Source organism: Lampetra planeri, chromosome 60, assembly GCF_965212315.1.
Source record: "Lampetra planeri chromosome 60, kcLamPlan1.2.h2, whole genome shotgun sequence".
NCBI classification, from domain to species: domain Eukaryota; kingdom Metazoa; phylum Chordata; class Hyperoartia; order Petromyzontiformes; family Petromyzontidae; genus Lampetra; species Lampetra planeri.
In genome coordinates, this window is record NC_136166.1 from 2245830 (window position 1) to 2266640 (window position 20811).

The 20811-nt window shown below is 45.9% G+C and overlaps 22 non-coding genes across 22 annotated transcripts; all 22 read left to right on the forward strand.

Annotated features, from left to right (window-relative positions):
* Positions 1 to 3: 3 nt before the first annotated feature.
* TRNAL-AAG (transfer RNA leucine (anticodon AAG)) lies at positions 4 to 85 on the forward strand. Its single transcript has one exon. It is a non-coding gene; the product is annotated as a tRNA-Leu (tRNA).
* Positions 86 to 1253: 1168 nt separating this feature from the next.
* Positions 1254 to 1335, forward strand: TRNAL-AAG (transfer RNA leucine (anticodon AAG)). The gene has a single exon. It is a non-coding gene; the product is annotated as a tRNA-Leu (tRNA).
* A 335-nt stretch (positions 1336 to 1670) lies between these two features.
* On the forward strand, positions 1671 to 1752 carry TRNAL-AAG (transfer RNA leucine (anticodon AAG)). The gene has a single exon. It is a non-coding gene; the product is annotated as a tRNA-Leu (tRNA).
* A 750-nt stretch (positions 1753 to 2502) lies between these two features.
* Positions 2503 to 2584, forward strand: TRNAL-AAG (transfer RNA leucine (anticodon AAG)). Its single transcript has one exon. It is a non-coding gene; the product is annotated as a tRNA-Leu (tRNA).
* Positions 2585 to 2919: 335 nt separating this feature from the next.
* TRNAL-AAG (transfer RNA leucine (anticodon AAG)) lies at positions 2920 to 3001 on the forward strand. Its single transcript has one exon. It is a non-coding gene; the product is annotated as a tRNA-Leu (tRNA).
* Positions 3002 to 3752: 751 nt separating this feature from the next.
* Positions 3753 to 3834, forward strand: TRNAL-AAG (transfer RNA leucine (anticodon AAG)). Its single transcript has one exon. It is a non-coding gene; the product is annotated as a tRNA-Leu (tRNA).
* A 752-nt stretch (positions 3835 to 4586) lies between these two features.
* On the forward strand, positions 4587 to 4668 carry TRNAL-AAG (transfer RNA leucine (anticodon AAG)). Its single transcript has one exon. It is a non-coding gene; the product is annotated as a tRNA-Leu (tRNA).
* Positions 4669 to 5420: 752 nt separating this feature from the next.
* TRNAL-AAG (transfer RNA leucine (anticodon AAG)) lies at positions 5421 to 5502 on the forward strand. The gene has a single exon. It is a non-coding gene; the product is annotated as a tRNA-Leu (tRNA).
* Positions 5503 to 6253: 751 nt separating this feature from the next.
* TRNAL-AAG (transfer RNA leucine (anticodon AAG)) lies at positions 6254 to 6335 on the forward strand. Its single transcript has one exon. It is a non-coding gene; the product is annotated as a tRNA-Leu (tRNA).
* A 753-nt stretch (positions 6336 to 7088) lies between these two features.
* TRNAL-AAG (transfer RNA leucine (anticodon AAG)) lies at positions 7089 to 7170 on the forward strand. Its single transcript has one exon. It is a non-coding gene; the product is annotated as a tRNA-Leu (tRNA).
* A 752-nt stretch (positions 7171 to 7922) lies between these two features.
* On the forward strand, positions 7923 to 8004 carry TRNAL-AAG (transfer RNA leucine (anticodon AAG)). Its single transcript has one exon. It is a non-coding gene; the product is annotated as a tRNA-Leu (tRNA).
* Positions 8005 to 8757: 753 nt separating this feature from the next.
* TRNAL-AAG (transfer RNA leucine (anticodon AAG)) lies at positions 8758 to 8839 on the forward strand. Its single transcript has one exon. It is a non-coding gene; the product is annotated as a tRNA-Leu (tRNA).
* Positions 8840 to 11259: 2420 nt separating this feature from the next.
* Positions 11260 to 11341, forward strand: TRNAL-AAG (transfer RNA leucine (anticodon AAG)). Its single transcript has one exon. It is a non-coding gene; the product is annotated as a tRNA-Leu (tRNA).
* Positions 11342 to 12092: 751 nt separating this feature from the next.
* TRNAL-AAG (transfer RNA leucine (anticodon AAG)) lies at positions 12093 to 12175 on the forward strand. The gene has a single exon. It is a non-coding gene; the product is annotated as a tRNA-Leu (tRNA).
* Positions 12176 to 13762: 1587 nt separating this feature from the next.
* TRNAL-AAG (transfer RNA leucine (anticodon AAG)) lies at positions 13763 to 13844 on the forward strand. Its single transcript has one exon. It is a non-coding gene; the product is annotated as a tRNA-Leu (tRNA).
* A 336-nt stretch (positions 13845 to 14180) lies between these two features.
* Positions 14181 to 14262, forward strand: TRNAL-AAG (transfer RNA leucine (anticodon AAG)). Its single transcript has one exon. It is a non-coding gene; the product is annotated as a tRNA-Leu (tRNA).
* A 334-nt stretch (positions 14263 to 14596) lies between these two features.
* On the forward strand, positions 14597 to 14679 carry TRNAL-AAG (transfer RNA leucine (anticodon AAG)). Its single transcript has one exon. It is a non-coding gene; the product is annotated as a tRNA-Leu (tRNA).
* Positions 14680 to 15017: 338 nt separating this feature from the next.
* On the forward strand, positions 15018 to 15099 carry TRNAL-AAG (transfer RNA leucine (anticodon AAG)). The gene has a single exon. It is a non-coding gene; the product is annotated as a tRNA-Leu (tRNA).
* Positions 15100 to 15854: 755 nt separating this feature from the next.
* TRNAL-AAG (transfer RNA leucine (anticodon AAG)) lies at positions 15855 to 15936 on the forward strand. The gene has a single exon. It is a non-coding gene; the product is annotated as a tRNA-Leu (tRNA).
* A 1168-nt stretch (positions 15937 to 17104) lies between these two features.
* TRNAL-AAG (transfer RNA leucine (anticodon AAG)) lies at positions 17105 to 17187 on the forward strand. The gene has a single exon. It is a non-coding gene; the product is annotated as a tRNA-Leu (tRNA).
* A 338-nt stretch (positions 17188 to 17525) lies between these two features.
* Positions 17526 to 17607, forward strand: TRNAL-UAG (transfer RNA leucine (anticodon UAG)). The gene has a single exon. It is a non-coding gene; the product is annotated as a tRNA-Leu (tRNA).
* A 2003-nt stretch (positions 17608 to 19610) lies between these two features.
* On the forward strand, positions 19611 to 19692 carry TRNAL-AAG (transfer RNA leucine (anticodon AAG)). Its single transcript has one exon. It is a non-coding gene; the product is annotated as a tRNA-Leu (tRNA).
* Positions 19693 to 20811: the final 1119 nt, after the last annotated feature.

Sequence of the window (20811 nt, forward strand, 5' to 3'; positions counted from 1 at the left end):
CCAGGTAGCGTGGCCGAGCGGTCTAAGGCGCTGGATTAAGGCTCCAGTCTCTTTGGAGGCGTGGGTTCAAATCCCACCGCTGCCAAATCTTGTTTTATGTAAAACACAACCTGCAAAATATTTGTTTTAGCTTCGACACAATTCAAATCATTTCACGACAAGCTCCTGGTGTTGATGCCCATTGGCCATTTCTGGAAGCGCTTCGAACGTATTGGTAAAGGGCCGGGTGGACGTTTGTGCCGAATTAAGTCTCTGCATTCTTTAGAGGTTTGGGTTCAAATCCCGCCGGTACCAACTGCCTTTTTTACGTAATGACGACCTTAAAATGTGTTTCAGCCACGACTCTTTGAATACAATTTTCCCACTAGTCATTGGTGATGATGCCCCTTTGCGATTTCTGTTGCTGCTGTCAATTACCAGGTAGCGTGGCCGAGCGGTCTAAGGCGCTGGAATAAGGCTCCACTCTCTTTGGAGGCGTGGGTTCAAATCCCACCGCTGCCAAATCTTGTTTTATGTAAAACCCAACCTGCAAAATATTTGTTTTAGCTTCGACACAATTAAAATCATTTCACGACAAGCTCCTGGTGATGATGCCCATTGGCCATTTCTGGAAGCGCTCGAACATATTGGCAAAGGGGCCGGGTGGTCGTTGGTGCCGAATTAAGTCTCTGCATTCTTTGGAGGTTTGGGTTCAAATTCCGCCGGAATCAACTGCCTTTTTTTACGTAATGAAGACCTTAAAATGTGTTTCAGCCACGACTCTTTGAATACAATTTTCCCACTAGTCATTGGTGATGATGCCCCTTTGCGATTTCTGTTGCTCCTGTCAATTACCAGGTAGCGTGGCCGAGCGGTCTAAGGCGCTGGAATAAGGCTCCACTCTCTTTGGAGGCGTGGGTTCAAATCCCCCCGCTGCCAAATCTTGTTTTATGTAAAACACAACCTGCAAAATATTTGTTTTAGCTTCGACACAATTGAAATCATTTCACGACAAGCTCCTGGTGATGATGCCCATTGGCCATTTCTGGAAGCGCTCGAACATATTGGTAAAGGGGCCGGGTGGTCGTTGGTGCCGAATTAAGTCTCTGCATTCTTTTGAGGTTTGGGTTCAAATCCCGCCGGTACCAACAGCCTTTTTTAAGGAATGACGAACTTAAAAATGTGTTTCAGCCACGACGCTTTTAATACAACTTTAACACTAGCTTTTTATGACAATGCCCCTTTGCGATTTCTGTTTCTGCTGTCAATGACCAGGTAGCGTGGCCGAGCGGTCTAAGGCGCTGGATTAAGGCTCCAGTCTCTTTGGAGGCGTGGGTTCAAATCCCACCGCTGCCAAATCTTGTTTTATGTAAAACACAACCTGCAAAATATTTGTTTTAGCTTCGACACAATTGAAATAATTTCACGACAAGCTCCTGGTGATGATGCCCATTGGCCATTTCTGGAAGCGCTCGAACATATTGGTAAAGGGGCCGGGTGGTCGTTGGTGCCGAATTAAGTCTCTGCATTCTTTTGAGGTTTGGGTTCAAATCCCGCCGGTACCAACAGCTTTTTTTAAGGAATGACGAACTTAAAAATGTGTTTCAGCCACGACGCTTTTAATACAATTTTCCCACTAGCTATTGGTGATGATGCCTCTTTGCGATTTCTGTTGCTGCTATCAACGACCAGGTAGCGTGGCTGAGCGGTCTAAGGCGCTGGATTAAGGCTCCAGTCTCTTTGGAGGCGTGGGTTCAAATCCCACCGCTGCCAAATCTTGTTTTATGTAAAACACAACCTGCAAAATATTTGTTTTAGCTTCGACACAATTAAAATAATTTCACGACAAGCTCCTGGTGATGACGCCCATTGGCCATTTCTGGAAGCGCTTCGAACGTATTGGTAAAGGGCCGGGTGGACGTTTGTGCCGAATTAAGTCTCTGCATTCTTTGGAGGTTTGGGTTTAAATCCCGCCGGTACCAACTGCCTTTTTTACGTAATGACGACCTTAAAATGTGTTTCAGCCACGACTCTTTGAATACAATTTTCCCACTAGTCATTGGTGATGATGCCCCTTTGCGATTTCTGTTGCTCCTGTCAATTACCAGGTAGCGTGGCCGAGCGGTCTAAGGCGCTGGAATAAGGCTCCACTCTCTTTGGAGGCGTGGGTTCAAATCCCACCGCTGCCAAATCTTGTTTTATGTAAAACCCAACCTGCAAAATATTTGTTTTAGCTTCGACACAATTGAAATCATTTCACGACAAGCTCCTGGTGATGATGCCCATTGGCCATTTCTGGAAGCACTCGAACATAATGGTAAAGGGGCCGGGTGGTCGTTGGTGCCGAATTAAGTCTCTGCATTCTTTGGAGGTTTGGGTTCAAATCCCGCCGGTATCAACTGCCTTTTTTACGTAATGACGACCTTAAAATGTGTTTCAGCCTCGACTCTTTGAATACAATTTTCCCACTAGGCATTGGTGATGATGCCCCTTTGCGATTTCTGTTGCTGCTGTCAATGACCAGGTAGCGTGGCCGAGCGGTCTAAGGCGCTGGATTAAGGCTCCAGTCTCTTTGGAGGCGTGGGTTCAAATCCCACTGCTGCCAAATCCTGTTTAATGTAAAACACAACCTGCAAAATATTTGTTTTAGCTTCGACACAATTGAAATCATTTCACGACAAGCTCCTGGTGATGATGCCCATTGGCCATTTCTGGAAGCGCTCGAACATATTGGTAAAGGGGCCGGGTTGTCGTTGGTGCCGAATTAAGTCTCTGCATTCTTTGGAGGTTTGGGTTCAAATCCCGCCGGTACCAACTGCCTTTTTTAAGGAATGACGAACTTAAAAATGTGTTTCAGCCACGACGCTTTTAATACAACTTTAACACTAGCTTTTTATGACAATGCCCCTTTGCGATTTCTGTTTCTGCTGTCAATGACCAGGTAGCGTGGCTGAGCGGTCTAAGGCGCTGGATTAAGGCTCCAGTCCCTTTGGAGGCGTGGGTTCAAATCCCACCGCTGCCAAATCTTGTTTTATGTAAAACACAACCTGCAAAATATTTGTTTTAGCTTCGACACAATTAAAATCATTTCACGACAAGCTCCTGGTGATGATGCCCATTGGCCATTTCTGGAAGCGCTTCGAACGTATTGGTAAAGGGCCGGGTGGACGTTTGTGCCGAATTAAGTCTCTGCATTCTTTAGAGGTTTGGGTTCAAATCCCGCCAGTACCAACTGCCTTTTTTTACGTAATGACGACCTTAAAATGTGTTTCAGCCACGACTCTTTGAATACAATTTTCCCACTAGTCATTGGTGGTGATGCCCCTTTGCGATTTCTGTTGCTGCTGTCAATTACCAGGTAGCGTGGCCGAGCGGTCTAAGGCGCTGGAATAAGGCTTCACTCTCTTTGGAGGCGTTTGTTCAAATCCCACTGCTGCCAAATCTTGTTTTATGTAAAACACAACCTGCAAAATATTTGTTTTAGCTTGGACACAATTGAAATCATTTCACGACAAGCTCCTGGTGATGATGCCCATTGGCCATTTCTGGAAGCGCTCGAACATATTGGCAAAGGGCCGGGTGGACGTTGGTGCCGAATTAAGTCTCTGCATTCTTTGGAGGTTTGGGTTCAAATCCCGCCGGTATCAACTGCCTTTTTTACGGAATGACGAACTTAAAAAGGTGTTTCAGCCACGACGCTTTTAATACAATTTTCCCACTAGCTATTGGTGATGATGCCTCTTTGCGATTTCTGTTGCTGCTGTCAACGACCAGGTAGCGTGGCCGAGCGGTCTAAGGCGCTGGATTAAGGCTCCAGTCTCTTTGGAGGCGTGGGTTCAAATCCCACCGCTGCCAAATCTTGTTTTATGTAAAACACAACCTGCAAAATATTTGTTTAAGCTTCGACACAATTAAAATCATTTCACGACAAGCTCCTGGTGATGATGCCCATTGGCCATTTCTGGAAGCGCTTCGAACGTATTGGTAAAGGGCCGGGTGGACGTTTGTGCCGAATTAAGTCTCTGCATTCTTTGGAGGTTTGGGTTTAAATCCCGCTGGTACCAACTGCCTTTTTTTACGTAATGACGACCTTAAAATGTGTTTCAGCCACGACTCTTTGAATACAATTTTCCCACTAGTCATTGGTGATGATGTCCCTTTGCGATTTCTGTTGCTGCTGTCAATTACCAGGTAGCGTGGCCGAGTGGTCTAAGGCGCTGGAATAAGGCTCCACTCTCTTTGGAGGCGTTGGTTCAAATCCCACCGCTGCCAAATCTTGTTTTATGTAAAACACAACCTGCAAAATATTTGTTTTAGCTTCGACACAATTGAAATCATTTCACGACAAGCTCCTGGTGATGATGCCCATTGGCCATTGCTGGAAGCGCTCGAACATATTGGTAAAGGGGCCGGGTGGTCGTTGGTGCCGAATTAAGTCTCTGCATTCTTTGGAGGTTTGGGTTCAAATCCCGCCGGTATCAACTGCCTTTTTTACGGAATGACGAACTTAAAAAGGTGTTTCAGCCACGACGCTTTTAATACAATTTTCCCACTAGCTATTGGTGATGATGCCTCTTTGCGATTTCTGTTGCTCTTGTCAACGACCAGGTAGCGTGGCCGAGCGGTCTAAGGCGCTGGATTAAGGCTCCAGTCTCTTTGGAGGCGTGGGTTCAAATCCCACCGCTGCCAAATCTTGTTTTATGTAAAACACAACCTGCAAAATATTTGTTTTAGCTTCGACACAATTCAAATCATTTCACGACAAGCTCCTGGTGATGATGCCCATTGGCCATTTCTGGAAGCGCTTCGAACGTATTGGTAAAGGGCCGGGTGGACGTTTGTGCCGAATTAAGTCTCTGCATTCTTTGGAGGTTTGGGTTTAAATCCCGCCGGTACCAACTGCCTTTTTTTACGTAATGAAGACCTTAAAATGTGTTTCAGCCACGACTCTTTGAATACAATTTTCCCACTAGTCATTGGTGATGATGCCCCTTTGCGATTTCTGTTGCTCCTGTCAATTACCAGGTAGCGTGGCCGAGCGGTCTAAGGCGCTGGAATAAGGCTCCACTCTCTTTGGAGGCGTGGGTTCAAATCCCACCGCTGCCAAATCTTGTTTTATGTAAAACACAACCTGCAAAATATTTGTTTTAGCTTCGACACAATTGAAATCATTTCACGACAAGCTCCTGGTGATGATGCCCATTGGCCATTTCTGGAAGCGCTCGAACATATTGGTAAAGGGGCCGGGTGGTCGTTGGTGCCGAATTAAGTCTTTGCATTCTTTTGAGGTTTGGGTTCAAATCCCGCCGGTACCAACAGCCTTTTTTAAGGAATGACGAACTTAAAAATGTGTTTCAGCCACGACGCTTTTAATACGACTTTAACACTAGCTTTTTATGACAATGCCCCTTTGCGATTTCTGTTTCTGCTGTCAATGACCAGGTAGCGTGGCCGAGCGGGCTAAGGCGCTGGATTAAGGCTTCAGTCTCTTTGGAGGCGTGGGTTCAAATCCCACCGCTGCCAAATCTTGTTTTATGTAAAACACAACCTGCAAAATATTTGTTTTAGCTTCGACACAATTCAAATCATTTCACGACAAGCTCCTGGTGATGATGCCCATTGGCCATTTCTGGAAGCGCTTCGAACGTATTGGTAAAGGGCCGGGTGGACGTTTGTGCCGAATTAAGTCTCTGCATTCTTTAGAGGTTTGGGTTCAAATCCCGCCGGTACCAACTGCCTTTTTTACGTAATGGACGACCTTAAAATGTGTTTCAGCCACGAATCTTTGAATACAATTTTCCCACTAGTCATTGGTGATGATGCCCCTTTGCGATTTCTGTTGCTGCTGTCAATTACCAGGTAGCGTGGCCGAGCCGTCTAAGGCGCTGGAATAAGGCTCCACTCTCTTTGGAGGCGTGGGTTCAAATCCCACCGCTGCCAAATCTTGTTTTATGTAAAACACAACCTGCAAAATATTTGTTTTAGCTTCGACACAATTGAAATCATTTCACGACAAGCTCCTGGTGATGATGCCCATTGGCCATTTCTGGAAGCGCTCGAACATATTGGCAAAGGGCCGGGTGGACGTTGGTGCCGAATTAAGTCTCTGCATTCTTTGGAGGTTTGGGTTCAAATCCCGCCGATATCAACTGCCTTTTTTACGGAATGACGAACTTAAAAAGGTGTTTCAGCCACGACGCTTTTAATACAATTTTCCCACTAGCTATTGGTGATGATGCCTCTTTGCGATTTCTGTTGCTGCTATCAACGACCAGGTAGCGTGGCCGAGCGGTCTAAGGCGCTGGATTAAGGCTCCAGTCTCTTTGGAGGCGTGGGTTCAAATCCCACCGCTGCCAAATCTTGTTTTATGTAAAACACAACCTGCAAAAATATTTGTTTTAGCTTCGACACAATTTAAACAATTTCACGACAAGCTCCTGGTGATGATGCCCATTGGCCATTTCTGGAAGCGCTTCGAACGTATTGGTAAAGGGCCGGGTGGACGTTTGTGCCGAATTAAGTCTCTGCATTCTTTGGAGGTTTGGGTTTAAATCCCGCCGGTACCAACTGCCTTTTTTTACGTAATGAAGACCTTAAAATGTGTTTCAGCCACGACTCTTTGAATACAATTTTCCCACTAGTCATTGGTGATGATGCCCCTTTGCGATTTCTGTTGCTCCTGTCAATTACCAGGTAGCGTGGCCGAGCGGTCTAAGGCGCTGGAATAAGGCTCCACTCTCTTTGGAGGCGTGGGTTCAAATCCCACCGCTGCCAAATCTTGTTTTATGTAAAACACAACCTGCAAAATATTTGTTTTAGCTTCGACACAATTGAAATCATTTCACGACAAGCTCCTGGTGATGATGCCCATTGGCCATTTCTGGAAGCGCTCGAACATATTGGTAAAGGGGCCGGGTGGTCGTTGGTGCCGAATTAAGTCTTTGCATTCTTTTGAGGTTTGGGTTCAAATCCCGCCGGTACCAACAGCCTTTTTTAAGGAATGACGAACTTAAAAATGTGTTTCAGCCACGACGCTTTTAATACGACTTTAACACTAGCTTTTTATGACAATGCCCCTTTGCGATTTCTGTTTCTGCTGTCAATGACCAGGTAGCGTGGCCGAGCGGTCTAAGGCGCTGGATTAAGGCTCCAGTCTCTTTGGAGGCGTGGGTTCAAATCCCACCGCTGCCAAATCTTGTTTTATGTAAAACACAACCTGCAAAATATTTGTTTTAGCTTCGACACAATTCAAATCATTTCACGACAAGCTCCTGGTGATGATGCCCATTGGCCATTTCTGGAAGCGCTTCGAACGTATTGGTAAAGGGCCGGGTGGACGTTTGTGCCGAATTAAGTCTCTGCATTCTTTAGAGGTTTGGGTTCAAATCCCGCCGGTACCAACTGCCTTTTTTACGTAATGGACGACCTTAAAATGTGTTTCAGCCACGACTCTTTGAATACAATTTTCCCACTAGTCATTGGTGATGATGCCCCTTTGCGATTTCTGTTGCTGCTGTCAATTACCAGGTAGCGTGGCCGAGCCGTCTAAGGCGCTGGAATAAGGCTCCACTCTCTTTGGAGGCGTGGGTTCAAATCCCACCGCTGCCAAATCTTGTTTTATGTAAAACACAACCTGCAAAATATTTGTTTTAGCTTCGACACAATTGAAATCATTTCACGACAAGCTCCTGGTGATGATGCCCATTGGCCATTTCTGGAAGCGCTCGAACATATTGGCAAAGGGCCGGGTGGACGTTGGTGCCGAATTAAGTCTCTGCATTCTTTGGAGGTTTGGGTTCAAATCCCGCCGATATCAACTGCCTTTTTTTACGGAATGACGAACTTAAAAAGGTGTTTCAGCCACGACGCTTTTAATACAATTTTCCCACTAGCTATTGGTGATGATGCCTCTTTGCGATTTCTGTTGCTGCTATCAACGACCAGGTAGCGTGGCCGAGCGGTCTAAGGCGCTGGATTAAGGCTCCAGTCTCTTTGGAGGCGTGGGTTCAAATCCCACCGCTGCCAAATCTTGTTTTATGTAAAACACAACCTGCAAAAATATTTGTTTTAGCTTCGACACAATTTAAACAATTTCACGACAAGCTCCTGGTGATGATGCCCATTGGCCATTTCTGGAAGCGCTTCGAACGTATTGGTAAAGGGCCGGGTGGACGTTTGTGCCGAATTAAGTCTCTGCATTCTTTGGAGGTTTGGGTTTAAATCCCGCCGGTACCAACTGCCTTTTTTTACGTAATGACGACCTTAAAATGTGTTTCAGCCACGACTCTTTGAATACAATTTTCCCACTAGTCATTGGTGAAGATGCCCCTTTGCGATTTCTGTTGCTGCTGTCAATTACCAGGTAGCGTGGCCGAGCGGTCTAAGGCGCTGGAATAAGGCTCCACTCTCTTTGGAGGCGTGGGTTCAAATCCCACCGCTGCCAAATCTTGTTTTATGTAAAACCCAACCTGCAAAATATTTGTTTTAGCTTCGACACAATTGAAATCATTTCACGACAAGCTCCTGGTGATGATGCCCATTGGCCATTTCTGGAAGCGCTCGAACATAATGGTAAAGGGGCCGGGTGGTCGTTGGTGCCGAATTAAGTCTCTGAATTCTTTGGAGGTTTGGGTTCAAATCCCGCCGGTACCAACTGCCTTTTTTAAGGAATGACGAACTTAAAAATGTGTTTCAGCCACGACGCTTTTAATACAACTTTAACACTAGCTTTTTATGACAATGCCTCTTTGCGATTTCTGTTTCTGCTGTCAATGACCAGGTAGCGTGGCCGAGCGGTCTAAGGCGCTGGATTAAGGCTCCAGTCTCTTTGGAGGCGTGGGTTCAAATCCCACCGCTGCCAAATCTTGTTTTATGTAAAACACAACCTGCAAAATATTTGTTTTAGCTTCGACACAATTAAAATCATTTCACGACAAGCTCCTGGTGATGATGCCCATTGGCCATTTCTGGAAGCGCTTCGAACGTATTGGTAAAGGGCCGGGTGGACGTTTGTGCCGAATTAAGTCTCTGCATTCTTTAGAGGTTTGGGTTCAAATCCCGCCGGTACCAACTGCCTTTTTTTACGTAATGGACGACCTTAAAATGTGTTTCAGCCACGACTCTTTGAATACAATTTTCCCACTAGTCATTGGTGATGATGCCCCTTTGCGATTTCTGTTGCTGCTGTCAATTACCAGGTAGCGTGGCCGAGCGGTCTAAGGCGCTGGAATAAGGCACCACTCTCTTTGGAGGCGTGGGTTCAAATCCCACCGCTGCCAAATCTTGTTTTATGTAAAACACAACCTGCAAAATATTTGTTTTAGCTTCGACACAATTGAAATCATTTCACGACAAGCTCCTGGTGATGATGCCCATTGGCCATTTCTGGAAGCGCTCGAACATATTGGCAAAGGGCCGGGTGGACGTTGGTGCCGAATTAAGTCTCTGCATTCTTTGGAGGTTTGGGTTCAAATCCCGCCGGTATCAACTGCCTTTTTTACGGAATGACGAACTTAAAAAGGTGTTTCAGCCACGACGCGTTTAATACAATTTTCCCACTAGCTATTGGTGATGATGCCTCTTTGCGATTTCTGTTGCTGCTATCAACGACCAGGTAGCTTGGCCGAGCGGTCTAAGGCGCTGGATTAAGGCTCTAGTCTCTTTGGAGGCGTGGGTTCAAATCCCACTGCTGCCAAATCTTGTTTTATGTAAAACACAACCTGCAAAATATTTGTTTTAGCTTCGACACAATTAAAATAATTTCACGACAAGCTCCTGGTGATGATGCCCATTGGCCATTTCTGGAAGCGCTTCGAACGTATTGGTAAAGGGCCGGGTGGACGTTTGTGCCGAATTAAGTCTCTGCATTCTTTGGAGGTTTGGGTTTAAATCCCGCCGGTACCAACTGCCTTTTTTTACGTAATGACGACCTTAAAATGTGTTTCAGCCACGACTCTTTGAATACAATTTTCCCACTAGTCATTGGTGATGATGCCCCTTTGCGATTTCTGTTGCTGCTGTCAATTACCAGGTAGCGTGGCCGAGCGGTCTAATGCGCCGGAATAAGGCTCCACTCTCTTTGGAGGCGTGGGTTCAAATCCCACCGCTGCCGAATCTAGTTTTATGTAAAACACAACCTGCAAAATATTTGTTTTAGCTTCGACACAACTGAAATCATTTCACGACAAGCTCCTGGTGATGATGCCCATTGGCCATTTCTGGAAGCGCTCGAACATAATGGTAAAGGGGCCGGGTGGTCGTTGGTGCCGAATTAAGTCTCTGCATTCTTTGGAGGTTTGGGTTCAAATCCCGCCGGTATCAACTGCTTTTTTTACGTAATGACGACCTTAAAATGTGTTTCAGCCTCGACTCTTTGAATACAATTTTCCCACTAGGCATTGGTGATGATGCCCCTTTGCGATTTCTGTTGCTGCTGTCAATGACCAGGTAGCGTGGCCGCGCGGTCTAAGGTGCTGGATTAAGGCTCCAGTCTCTTTGGAGGCGTGGGTTCAAATCCCACCGCTGCCAAATCTTGTTTTATGTAAAACACAACCTGCAAAATATTTGTTTTAGCTTCGACACAATTAAAATCATTTCACGACAAGCTCCTGGTGATGATGCCCATTGGCCATTTCTGGAAGCGCTTCGAAAGTATTGGTAAAGGGCCGGGTGGACGTTTGTGCCGAATTAAGTCTCTGCATTCTTTAGAGGTTTGGGTTCAAATCCCGCCGGTACCAACTGCCTTTTTTTACGTAATGGACGACCTTAAAATGTGTTTCAGCCACGACTCTTTGAATACAATTTTCCCACTAGTCATTGGTGATGATGCCCCTTTGCGATTTCTGTTGCTGCTGTCAATTACCAAGTAGCGTGGCCGAGCGGTCTAAGGCGCTGGAATAAGGCACCACTCTCTTTGGCAGGCGTGGGTTCAAATCCCACTGCTGCCAAATCTTGTTTTATGTAAAACACAACCTGCAAAATATTTGTTTTAGCTTCGACACAATTGAAATCATTTCACGACAAGCTCCTGGTGATGATGCCCATTGGCCATTTCTGGAAGCGCTCGAACATATTGGCAAAGGGCCGGGTGGACGTTGGTGCCGAATTAAGTCTCTGCATTCTTTGGAGGTTTGGGTTCAAATCCCGCCGGTATCAACTGCCTTTTTTACGGAATGACGAACTTAAAAAGGTGTTTCAGCCACGACGTTTTTAATACAATTTTCCCACTAGCTATTGGTGATGATGCCTCTTTGCGATTTCTGTTGCTGCTACCAACGACCAGGTAGCGTGGCCGAGCGGTCTAAGGCGCTGGATTAAGGCTCCAGTCTCTTTGGAGGCGTGGGTTCAAATCCCACCGCTGCCAAATCTTGTTTTATGTAAAACACAACCTGCAAAATATTTGTTTTAGCTTCGACACAATTAAAATAATTTCACGACAAGCTCCTGGTGATGATGCCCATTGGCCATTTCTGGAAGCGCTTCGAACGTATTGGTAAAGGGCCGGGTGGACGTTTGTGCCGAATTAAGTCTCTGCATTCCTTGGAGGTTTGGGTTTAAATCCCGCCGGTACCAACTGCCTTTTTTCACGTAATGACGACCTTAAAATGTGTTTCAGCCACGACTCTTTGAATACAATTTTCCCACTAGTCATTGGTGATGATGCCCCTTTGCGATTTCTGTTGCTGCTGTCAATTACCAGGTAGCATGGCCGAGCGGTCTAAGGCGCTGGAATAAGGCTCCACTCTTTTTGGAGGCGTGGGTTCAAATCCCACCGCTGCCAAATCTTGTTTTATGTAAAACACAACCTGCAAAATATTTGTTTTAGCTTCGACACAATTGAAATCATTTCACGACAAGCTCCTGGTGATGATGCCCATTGGCCATTTCTGGAAGCGCTCGAACATAATGGTAAAGGGGCCGGGTGGTCGTTGGTGCCGAATTAAGTCTATGCATTCTTTGGAGGTTTGGGTTCAAATCCCGCCGGTATCAACTGCCTTTTTTACGTAATGACGACCTTAAAATGTGTTTCAGCCTCGACTCTTTGAATACAATTTTCCCACTAGGCATTGGTGATGATGCCACTTTGCGATTTCTGTTGCTGCTGTCAATGACCAGGTAGCGTGTGCCGAGCGGTCTAAGGCGCTGGATTAAGGCTCCAGTCTCTTTGGAGGCGTGGGTTCAAATCCCACTGCTGCCAAATCCTGTTTTATGTAAAACACAACCTGCAAAATATTTGTTTTAGCTTCGACACAATTGAAATCATTTCACGACAAGCTCCTGGTGATGATGCCCATTGGCCATTTCTGGAAGCGCTCGAACATATTGGTAAAGGGGCCGGGTGGTCGTTGGTGCCGTATTAAGTCTCTGCATTCTTTGGAGGTTTGCGTTCAAATCCCGCCGGTACCAACTGCCTTTTTTAAGGAATGACGAACTCAAAAATGTGTTTCAGCCACGACGCTTTTAATACAACTTCAACACTAGCTTTTTATGACATTGCCCCTTTGCGATTTCTGTTTCTGCTGTCAATGACCAGGTAGCGTGGCCGAGCAGTCTAAGGCGCTGGATTAAGGCTCCAGTCTCTTTGGAGGCGTGGGTTCAAATCCCACCGCAGCCAAATCTTGTTTTATGCAAAACACAACCTGCAAAAATATTTGTTTTAGCTTCGACACAATTTAAACAATTTCACGACAAGCTCCTGGTGATGATGCCCATTGGCCATTTCTGGAAGCACTCGAACATATTGGTAAAGGGGCCGGGTGGTCGTTGGTGCCGAATTAAGTCTCTGCATTCTTTTGAGGTTTGGGTTCAAATCCCGCCGGTACCAACTGCCTTTTTTTACGTAATGACGACCTTAAAATGTGTTTCAGCCACGACTCTTTGAATACAATTTTCCCACTAGTCATTGGTGATGATGCCCCTTTGCGATTTCTGTTGCTGCTGTCAATTACCAGGTAGCGTGGCTGAGCGGTCTAAGGCGCTGGAATAAGGCTCCACTCTCTTTGGATGCGTGGGTTCAAATCCCACGGCTGCCAAATCTTGTTTTATGTAAAACACAACCTGCAAAATATTTGTTTTAGCTTCGACACAATTGAAATCATTTCACAACAAGCTCCTGGTGATGATGCCCATTGGCCATTTCTGGAAGCGCTCGAACATATTGGTAAAGGGGCCGGGTGGTCGTTGGTGCCGAATTAAGTCTCTGCATTCTTTGGAGGTTTGGGTTCAGATCCCGCCGGTATCAACTGCCTTTTTTACGGAATGACGAACTTAAAAAGGTGTTTCAGCCACGACGCTTTTAATACAATTTTCCCACTAGGCATTGGTGATGATGCCCCTTTGCGATTTCTGTTGCTGCTATCAACGACCAGGTAGCGTGGCCGACCGGTCTAAGGAGCTGGATTAAGTCTCCAGTCTCTTTGGAGGCGTGGGTTCAAATCCCACCGCTGCCAAATCCTGTTTTATGTAAAACACAACCTGCAAAATATTTGTTTTAGCTTCGACACAATTGAAATCATTTCACGACAAGCTCCTGGTGATGATGCCCATTGGCCATTTCTGGAAGCGCTCGAACATATTGGTAAAGGGGCCGGGTGGTCGTTGGTGCCGAATGAAGTCTCTGCATTCTTTTGAGGTTTGGGTTCAAATCCCGCCGGTACCAACTGCCTTTTTTAAGGAATGACGAACTTAAAAATGTGTTTCAGCCACGACGCTTTTAATACAACTTCAACACTAGCTTTTTATGACAATGCCCCTTGGCGATTTCTGTTTCTGCTGTCAACGACCAGGTAGCGTGGCCGAGCGGTCTAAGGCGCTGGATTAAGGCTCCAGTCTCTTTGGAGGCGTGGGTTCAAATCCCACCGCTGCCAAATCTTGTTTTATGCAAAACACTACCTGCAAAAATATTTGTTTTAGCTTCGACACAATTAAAACAATTTCACGACAAGCTCCTGGTGATGATGCCCATTGGCCATTTCTGGAAGCACTCGAACATATTGGTAAAGGGGCCGGGTGGTCGTTGGTGCCGAATTAAGTCTCTGCATTCTTTTGAGGTTTGGGTTCAAATCCCGCCGGTACCAACTGCCTTTTTTTACGTAATGACAACCTTAAAATGTGTTTCAGCCTCGACTCTTTGAATACAATTTTCCCACTAGGCATTGGTGATGATGCCCCTTTGCGATTTCTGTTGCCGCTGTCAATGACCAGGTAGTGTGGCCGAGCGGTCTAAGGCGCTGGATTAAGGCTCCAGTCTCTTTGGACGCGTGGGTTCAAATCCCACCGCTGCCAAATCCTGTTTTATGTAAAACACAACCTGCAAAATATTTGTTTTAGCTTCGACACAATTGAAATCATTTCACGACAAGCTCCTGGTGATGATGCCCATTGGCCATTTCTGGAAGCGCTCGAACATATTGGTAAGGGGCCGGGTGGTCGTTGGTGCCGAATTAAATATCTGCATTCTTTTGAGGTTTGGGTTCAAATCCCGCCGGTACCAACTGCCTTTTTTAAGGAATGACGAACTTAAAAATGTGTTTCAGCCACGACGCTTTTAATACAACTTTAACACTAGCTTTTTATGACAATGCCCCTTTGCGATTTCTGTTTCTGCTGTCAATGACCAGGTAGCGTGGCCGAGCGGGCTAAGGCGCTGGATTAAGGCTCCAGTCTCTTTAGGAGGCGTGGGTTCAAATCCCACTGCTGCCAAATCTTGTTTTATGCAAAACACAACCTGCAAAAATATTTGTTTTAGCTTCGACACAAATAAAACAATTTCACGACAAGCTCCTGGTAATGATGCCCATTGGCCATTTCTGGAAGCGCTTCGAACATATTGGTAAAGGGGCCGAGTGGACGTTGGTGCCGAATTAAGTCTCTGCATTCTTTGGAGGTTTGGGTTCAAATCCCGCCGGTTTCAACTGCCTTTTTTTACGGAATGACGAACTTAAAAATGTGTTTCAGCCACGACGCTTTTAATACAATTTTCCCACTAGCTATTGGTGATGATGCCTCTTTGCGATTTCTGTTGCTTCTCGCAATGACCAGGTAGCGTGGCCGAGCGGTCTAAGGCGCTGGATTAAGGCTCCAGTCTCTTTGGAGGCGTGGGTTCAAATCCCACCGCTGCCAAATCTTGTTTTATGCAAAACACAACCTGCAAAAATATTTGTTTTAGCTTCGACACAATTAAAACAATTTCACGACAAGCTCCTGGTGATGATGCCCATTGGCCATTTCTGGAAGCACTCGAACATATTGGTAAAGGGGCCGGGTGGTCGTTGGTGCCGAATTAAGTCTCTGCATTCTTTTGAGGTTTGGGTTCAAATCCCGCCGGTACCAACTGCCTTTTTTTACGTAATGACGACCTTAAAATGTGTTTCAGCCACGACTCTTTGAATACAATTTTCCCACTAGTCATTGGTGATGATGCCCCTTTGCGATTTCTGTTGCTGCTGTCAATTACCAGGTAGCGTGGCCGAGCGGTCTAAGGCGCTGGAATAAGGCTCCACTCTCTTTGAGTAGGCGTGGGTTCAAATCCCACCGCTGCCAAATCTTGTTTTATGTAAAACACAACCTGCAAAATATTTGTTTTAGCTTCGACACAATTGAAATCATTTCACGACAAGCTCCTGGTGATGATGCCCATTGGCCATTTCTGGAAGCGCTCGAACATATTGGTAAAGGGGCCGGGTGGTCGTTGGTGCCGAATTAAGTCTCTGCGTTCTTTGGAGGTTTGGGTTCAAATCCCGCCGGTATCAACTGCCTTTTTTACGTAATGACGACCTTAAAATGTGTTTCAGCCTCGACTCTTTGAATACAATTTTCCCACTAGGCATTGGTGATGATGCCCCTTTGCGATTTCTGTTTGATGCTGTCAATGACCAGGTAGCGTGGCCGAGCGGTCTAAGGCGCTGGATTAAGGCTCCAGTCTCTTTGGAGGCGTGGGTTCAAATCCCACCGCTGCCAAATCTTGTTTTATGTAAAACACAACCTGCATAATATTTGTTTTAGCTTCGACACAATTAAAATCATTTCACGACAAGCTCCTGGTGATGATGCCCATTGGCCATTTCTGGAAGCGCTTCGAACGTATTGGTAAAGGGCCGGGTGGACGTTTGTGCCTAATTAAGTCTCTGCATTCTTTGGAGGTTTGGGTTCAAATCCCGCCGGTACCAACTGCCTTTTTTTACGTAATGACGACCTTAAAATGTGTTTCAGCCACGACTCTTTGAATACAATTTTCCCACTAGTCATTGGTGATGATGCCCCTTTGCGATTTCTGTTGCTGCTGTCAATTACCAGGTAGCGTGGCCGAGTGGTCTAAGGCGCTGGAGTAAGGCTCCACTCTCTTTGGAGGCGTGGGTTCAAATCCCACCGCTGCCAAATCTTGTTTTATGTAAAACACAACCTGCAAAATATTTGTTTTAGCTTCGACACAATTGAAATCATTTCACGACAAGCTCCTGGTGATGATGCCCATTGGCCATTTCTGGAAGCGCTCGAACATATTGGTAAAGGGGCAGGGTGGTCGTTGGTGCCGAATTAAGTCTCTGCATTCTTTGGAGGTTTGGGTTCAAATCCCGCCGGTATCAACTGCCTTTTTTACGTAATGACGACCTTAAAATGTGTTTCAGCCTCGACTCTTTGAATACAATTTTCCCACTAGGCATTGGTGATGATGCCCCTTTGCGATTTCTGTTGCTGCTGTCAATGACCAGGTAGCGTGGCCGACCGGTCTAAGGAGCTGGATTAAGTCTCCAGTCTCTTTGGAGGCGTGGGTTCAAATCCCACCGCTGCCAAATCCTGTTTTATGTAAAACACAACCTGCAAAATATTTGTTTTAGCTTCGACACAATTGAAATCATTTCACGACAAGCTCCTGGTGATGATGCCCATTGGCCATTTCTGGAAGCGCTCGAACATATTGGTAAAGGGGCCGGGTGGTCGTTGGTGCCGAATTAAGTCTCTGCATTCTTTTGAGGTTTGGGTTCAAATCCCGCCGGTACCAACTGCCTTTTTTAAGGAATGACGAACTTAAAAATGTGTTTCAGCCACGACGCTTTTAATACAACTTCAACACTAGCTTTTTATGACAATGCCCCTTGGCGATTTCTGTTTCTGCTGTCAATGACCAGGTAGCGTGGCCGAGCGGGCTAAGGCGCTGGATTAAGGCTCCAGTCTCTTTAGGAGGCGTGGGTTCAAATCCCACTGCTGCCAAATCTTGTTTTATGCAAAACACAACCTGCAAAAATATTTGTTTTAGCTTCGACACAAATAAAACAATTTCACGACAAGCTCCTGGTAATGATGCCCATTGGCCATTTCTGGAAGCGCTTCGAACATATTGGTAAAGGGGCCGAGTGGACGTTGGTGCCGAATTAAGTCTCTGCATTCTTTGGAGGTTTGGGTTCAAATCCCGCCGGTTTCAACTGCCTTTTTTTACGGAATGACGAACTTAAAAATGTGTTTCAGCCACGACGCTTTTAATACAATTTTCCCACTAGCTATTGGTGATGATGCCTCTTTGCGATTTCTGTTGCTTCTCTCAATGACCAGGTAGTGTGGCCGAGCGGTCTAAGGCGCTGGATTTAGGCTCCAGTCTCTTTGGAGGCGTGGGTTCAAATCCCACCGCTGCCAAATCTTGTTTTATGTAAAACACAACCTGCAAAATATTTGTTTTAGCTTCGACACAATTGAAATCATTTCACGACAAGCTTCTGGTGATGATGCCCATTGGCCATTTCTGGAAGCGCTCGAACATATTGGTAAAGGGGCCGGGTGGTCGTTGGTGCCGAATTAAGTCTCTGCATTCTTTGGAAGTTTGGGTTCAAATCCCGCCGGTACCAACTGCCTTTTTTAAGGAATGAAGAACTTAAAAATATGTTTCAGCCACGACGCTTTTAATACAACATTAACACTAGCTTTTGATGACAATGCCCCTTTGCGATTTTTGTTGCTGCTGTCAATGACCAGGTAGTGTGGCCGAGCGGTCTTAGGCGCTAGATTAAGGCTCCAGTCTCTTTGGAGGCGTGGGTTCAAATCCCACTGCTGCCAAATCTTGTTTTATGTAAAACACAACCTGCAAAATATTTGTTTTAGCTTCGACACAATTAAAATAATTTCACGACAAGCTCCTGGTGATGATGCCCATTGGCCATTTCTGGAAGCGCTTCGAACGTATTGGTAAAGGGCCGGGTGGACGTTTGTGCCGAATTAAGTCTCTGCATTCTTTGGAGGTTTGGGTTTAAATCCCGCCGGTACCAACTGCCTTTTTTTACGTAATGACGACCTTAAAATGTGTTTCAGCCACGACTCTTTGAATACAATTTTCCCACTAGTCATTGGTGATGATGCCCCTTTGCGATTTCTGTTGCTGCTGTCAATTACCAGGTAGCGTGGCCGAGCGGTCTAAGGCGCCGGAATAAGGCTCCACTCTCTTTGGAGGCGTGGGTTCAAATCCCACCGCTGCCGAATCTAGTTTTATGTAAAACACAACCTGCAAAATATTTGTTTTAGCTTCGACACAACTGAAATCATTTCACGACAAGCTCCTGGTGATGATGCCCATTGGCCATTTCTGGAAGCGCTCGAACATAATGGTAAAGGGGCCGGGTGGTCGTTGGTGCCGAATTAAGTCTCTGCATTCTTTGGAGGTTTGGGTTCAAATCCCGCCGGTATCAACTGCTTTTTTTACGTAATGACGACCTTAAAATGTGTTTCAGCCTCGACTCTTTGAATACAATTTTCCCACTAGGCATTGGTGATGATGCCCCTTTGCGATTTCTGTTGCTGCTGTCAATGACCAGGTAGCGTGGCCGCGCGGTCTAAGGTGCTGGATTAAGGCTCCAGTCTCTTTGGAGGCGTGGGTTCAAATCCCACCGCTGCCAAATCTTGTTTTATGTAAAACACAACCTGCAAAATATTTGTTTTAGCTTCGACACAATTAAAATCATTTCACGACAAGCTCCTGGTGATGATGCCCATTGGCCATTTCTGGAAGCGCTTCGAAAGTATTGGTAAAGGGCCGGGTGGACGTTTGTGCCGAATTAAGTCTCTGCATTCTTTAGAGGTTTGGGTTCAAATCCCGCCGGTACCAACTGCCTTTTTTTACGTAATGGACGACCTTAAAATGTGTTTCAGCCACGACTCTTTGAATACAATTTTCCCACTAGTCATTGGTGATGATGCCCCTTTGCGATTTCTGTTGCTGCTGTCAATTACCAAGTAGCGTGGCCGAGCGGTCTAAGGCGCTGGAATAAGGCACCACTCTCTTTGGCAGGCGTGGGTTCAAATCCCACTGCTGCCAAATCTTGTTTTATGTAAAACACAACCTGCAAAATATTTGTTTTAGCTTCGACACAATTGAAATCATTTCACGACAAGCTCCTGGTGATGATGCCCATTGGCCATTTCTGGAAGCGCTCGAACATATTGGCAAAGGGCCGGGTGGACGTTGGTGCCGAATTAAGTCTCTGCATTCTTTGGAGGTTTGGGTTCAAATCCCGCCGGTATCAACTGCCTTTTTTACGGAATGACGAACTTAAAAAGGTGTTTCAGCCACGACGTTTTTAATACAATTTTCCCACTAGCTATTGGTGATGATGCCTCTTTGCGATTTCTGTTGCTGCTATCAACGACCAGGTAGCGTGGCCGAGCGGTCTAAGGCGCTGGATTAAGGCTCCAGTCTCTTTGGAGGCGTGGGTTCAAATCCCACCGCTGCCAAATCTTGTTTTATGTAAAACACAACCTGCAAAATATTTGTTTTAGCTTCGACACAATTAAAATAATTTCACGACAAGCTCCTGGTGATGATGCCCATTGGCCATTTCTGGAAGCGCTTCGAACGTATTGGTAAAGGGCCGGGTGGACGTTTGTGCCGAATTAAGTCTCTGCATTCCTTGGAGGTTTGGGTTTAAATCCCGCCGGTACCAACTGCCTTTTTTCACGTAATGACGACCTTAAAATGTGTTTCAGCCACGACTCTTTGAATACAATTTTCCCACTAGTCATTGGTGATGATGCCCCTTTGCGATTTCTGTTGCTGCTGTCAATTACCAGGTAGCATGGCCGAGCGGTCTAAGGCGCTGGAATAAGGCTCCACTCTCTTTGGAGGCGTGGGTTCAAATCCCACCGCTGCCAAATCTTGTTTTATGTAAAACACAACCTGCAAAATATTTGTTTTAGCTTCGACACAATTGAAATCATTTCACGACAAGCTCCTGGTGATGATGCCCATTGGCCATTTCTGGAAGCGCTCGAACATAATGGTAAAGGGGCCGGGTGGTCGTTGGTGCCGAATTAAGTCTATGCATTCTTTGGAGGTTTGCGTTCAAATCCCGCCGGTACCAACTGCCTTTTTTAAGGAATGACGAACTTAAAAATGTGTTTCAGCCACGACGCTTTTAATACAACTTCAACACTAGCTTTTTATGACATTGCCCCTTTGCGATTTCTGTTTCTGCTGTCAATGACCAGGTAGCGTGGCCGAGCAGTCTAAGGCGCTGGATTAAGGCTCCAGTCTCTTTGGAGGCGTGGGTTCAAATCCCACCGCAGCCAAATCTTGTTTTATGCAAAACACAACCTGCAAAAATATTTGTTTTAGCTTCGACACAATTTAAACAATTTCACGACAAGCTCCTGGTGATGATGCCCATTGGCCATTTCTGGAAGCACTCGAACATATTGGTAAAGGGGCCGGGTGGTCGTTGGTGCCGAATTAAGTCTCTGCATTCTTTTGAGGTTTGGGTTCAAATCCCGCCGGTACCAACTGCCTTTTTTTACGTAATGACGACCTTAAAATGTGTTTCAGCCACGACTCTTTGAATACAATTTTCCCACTAG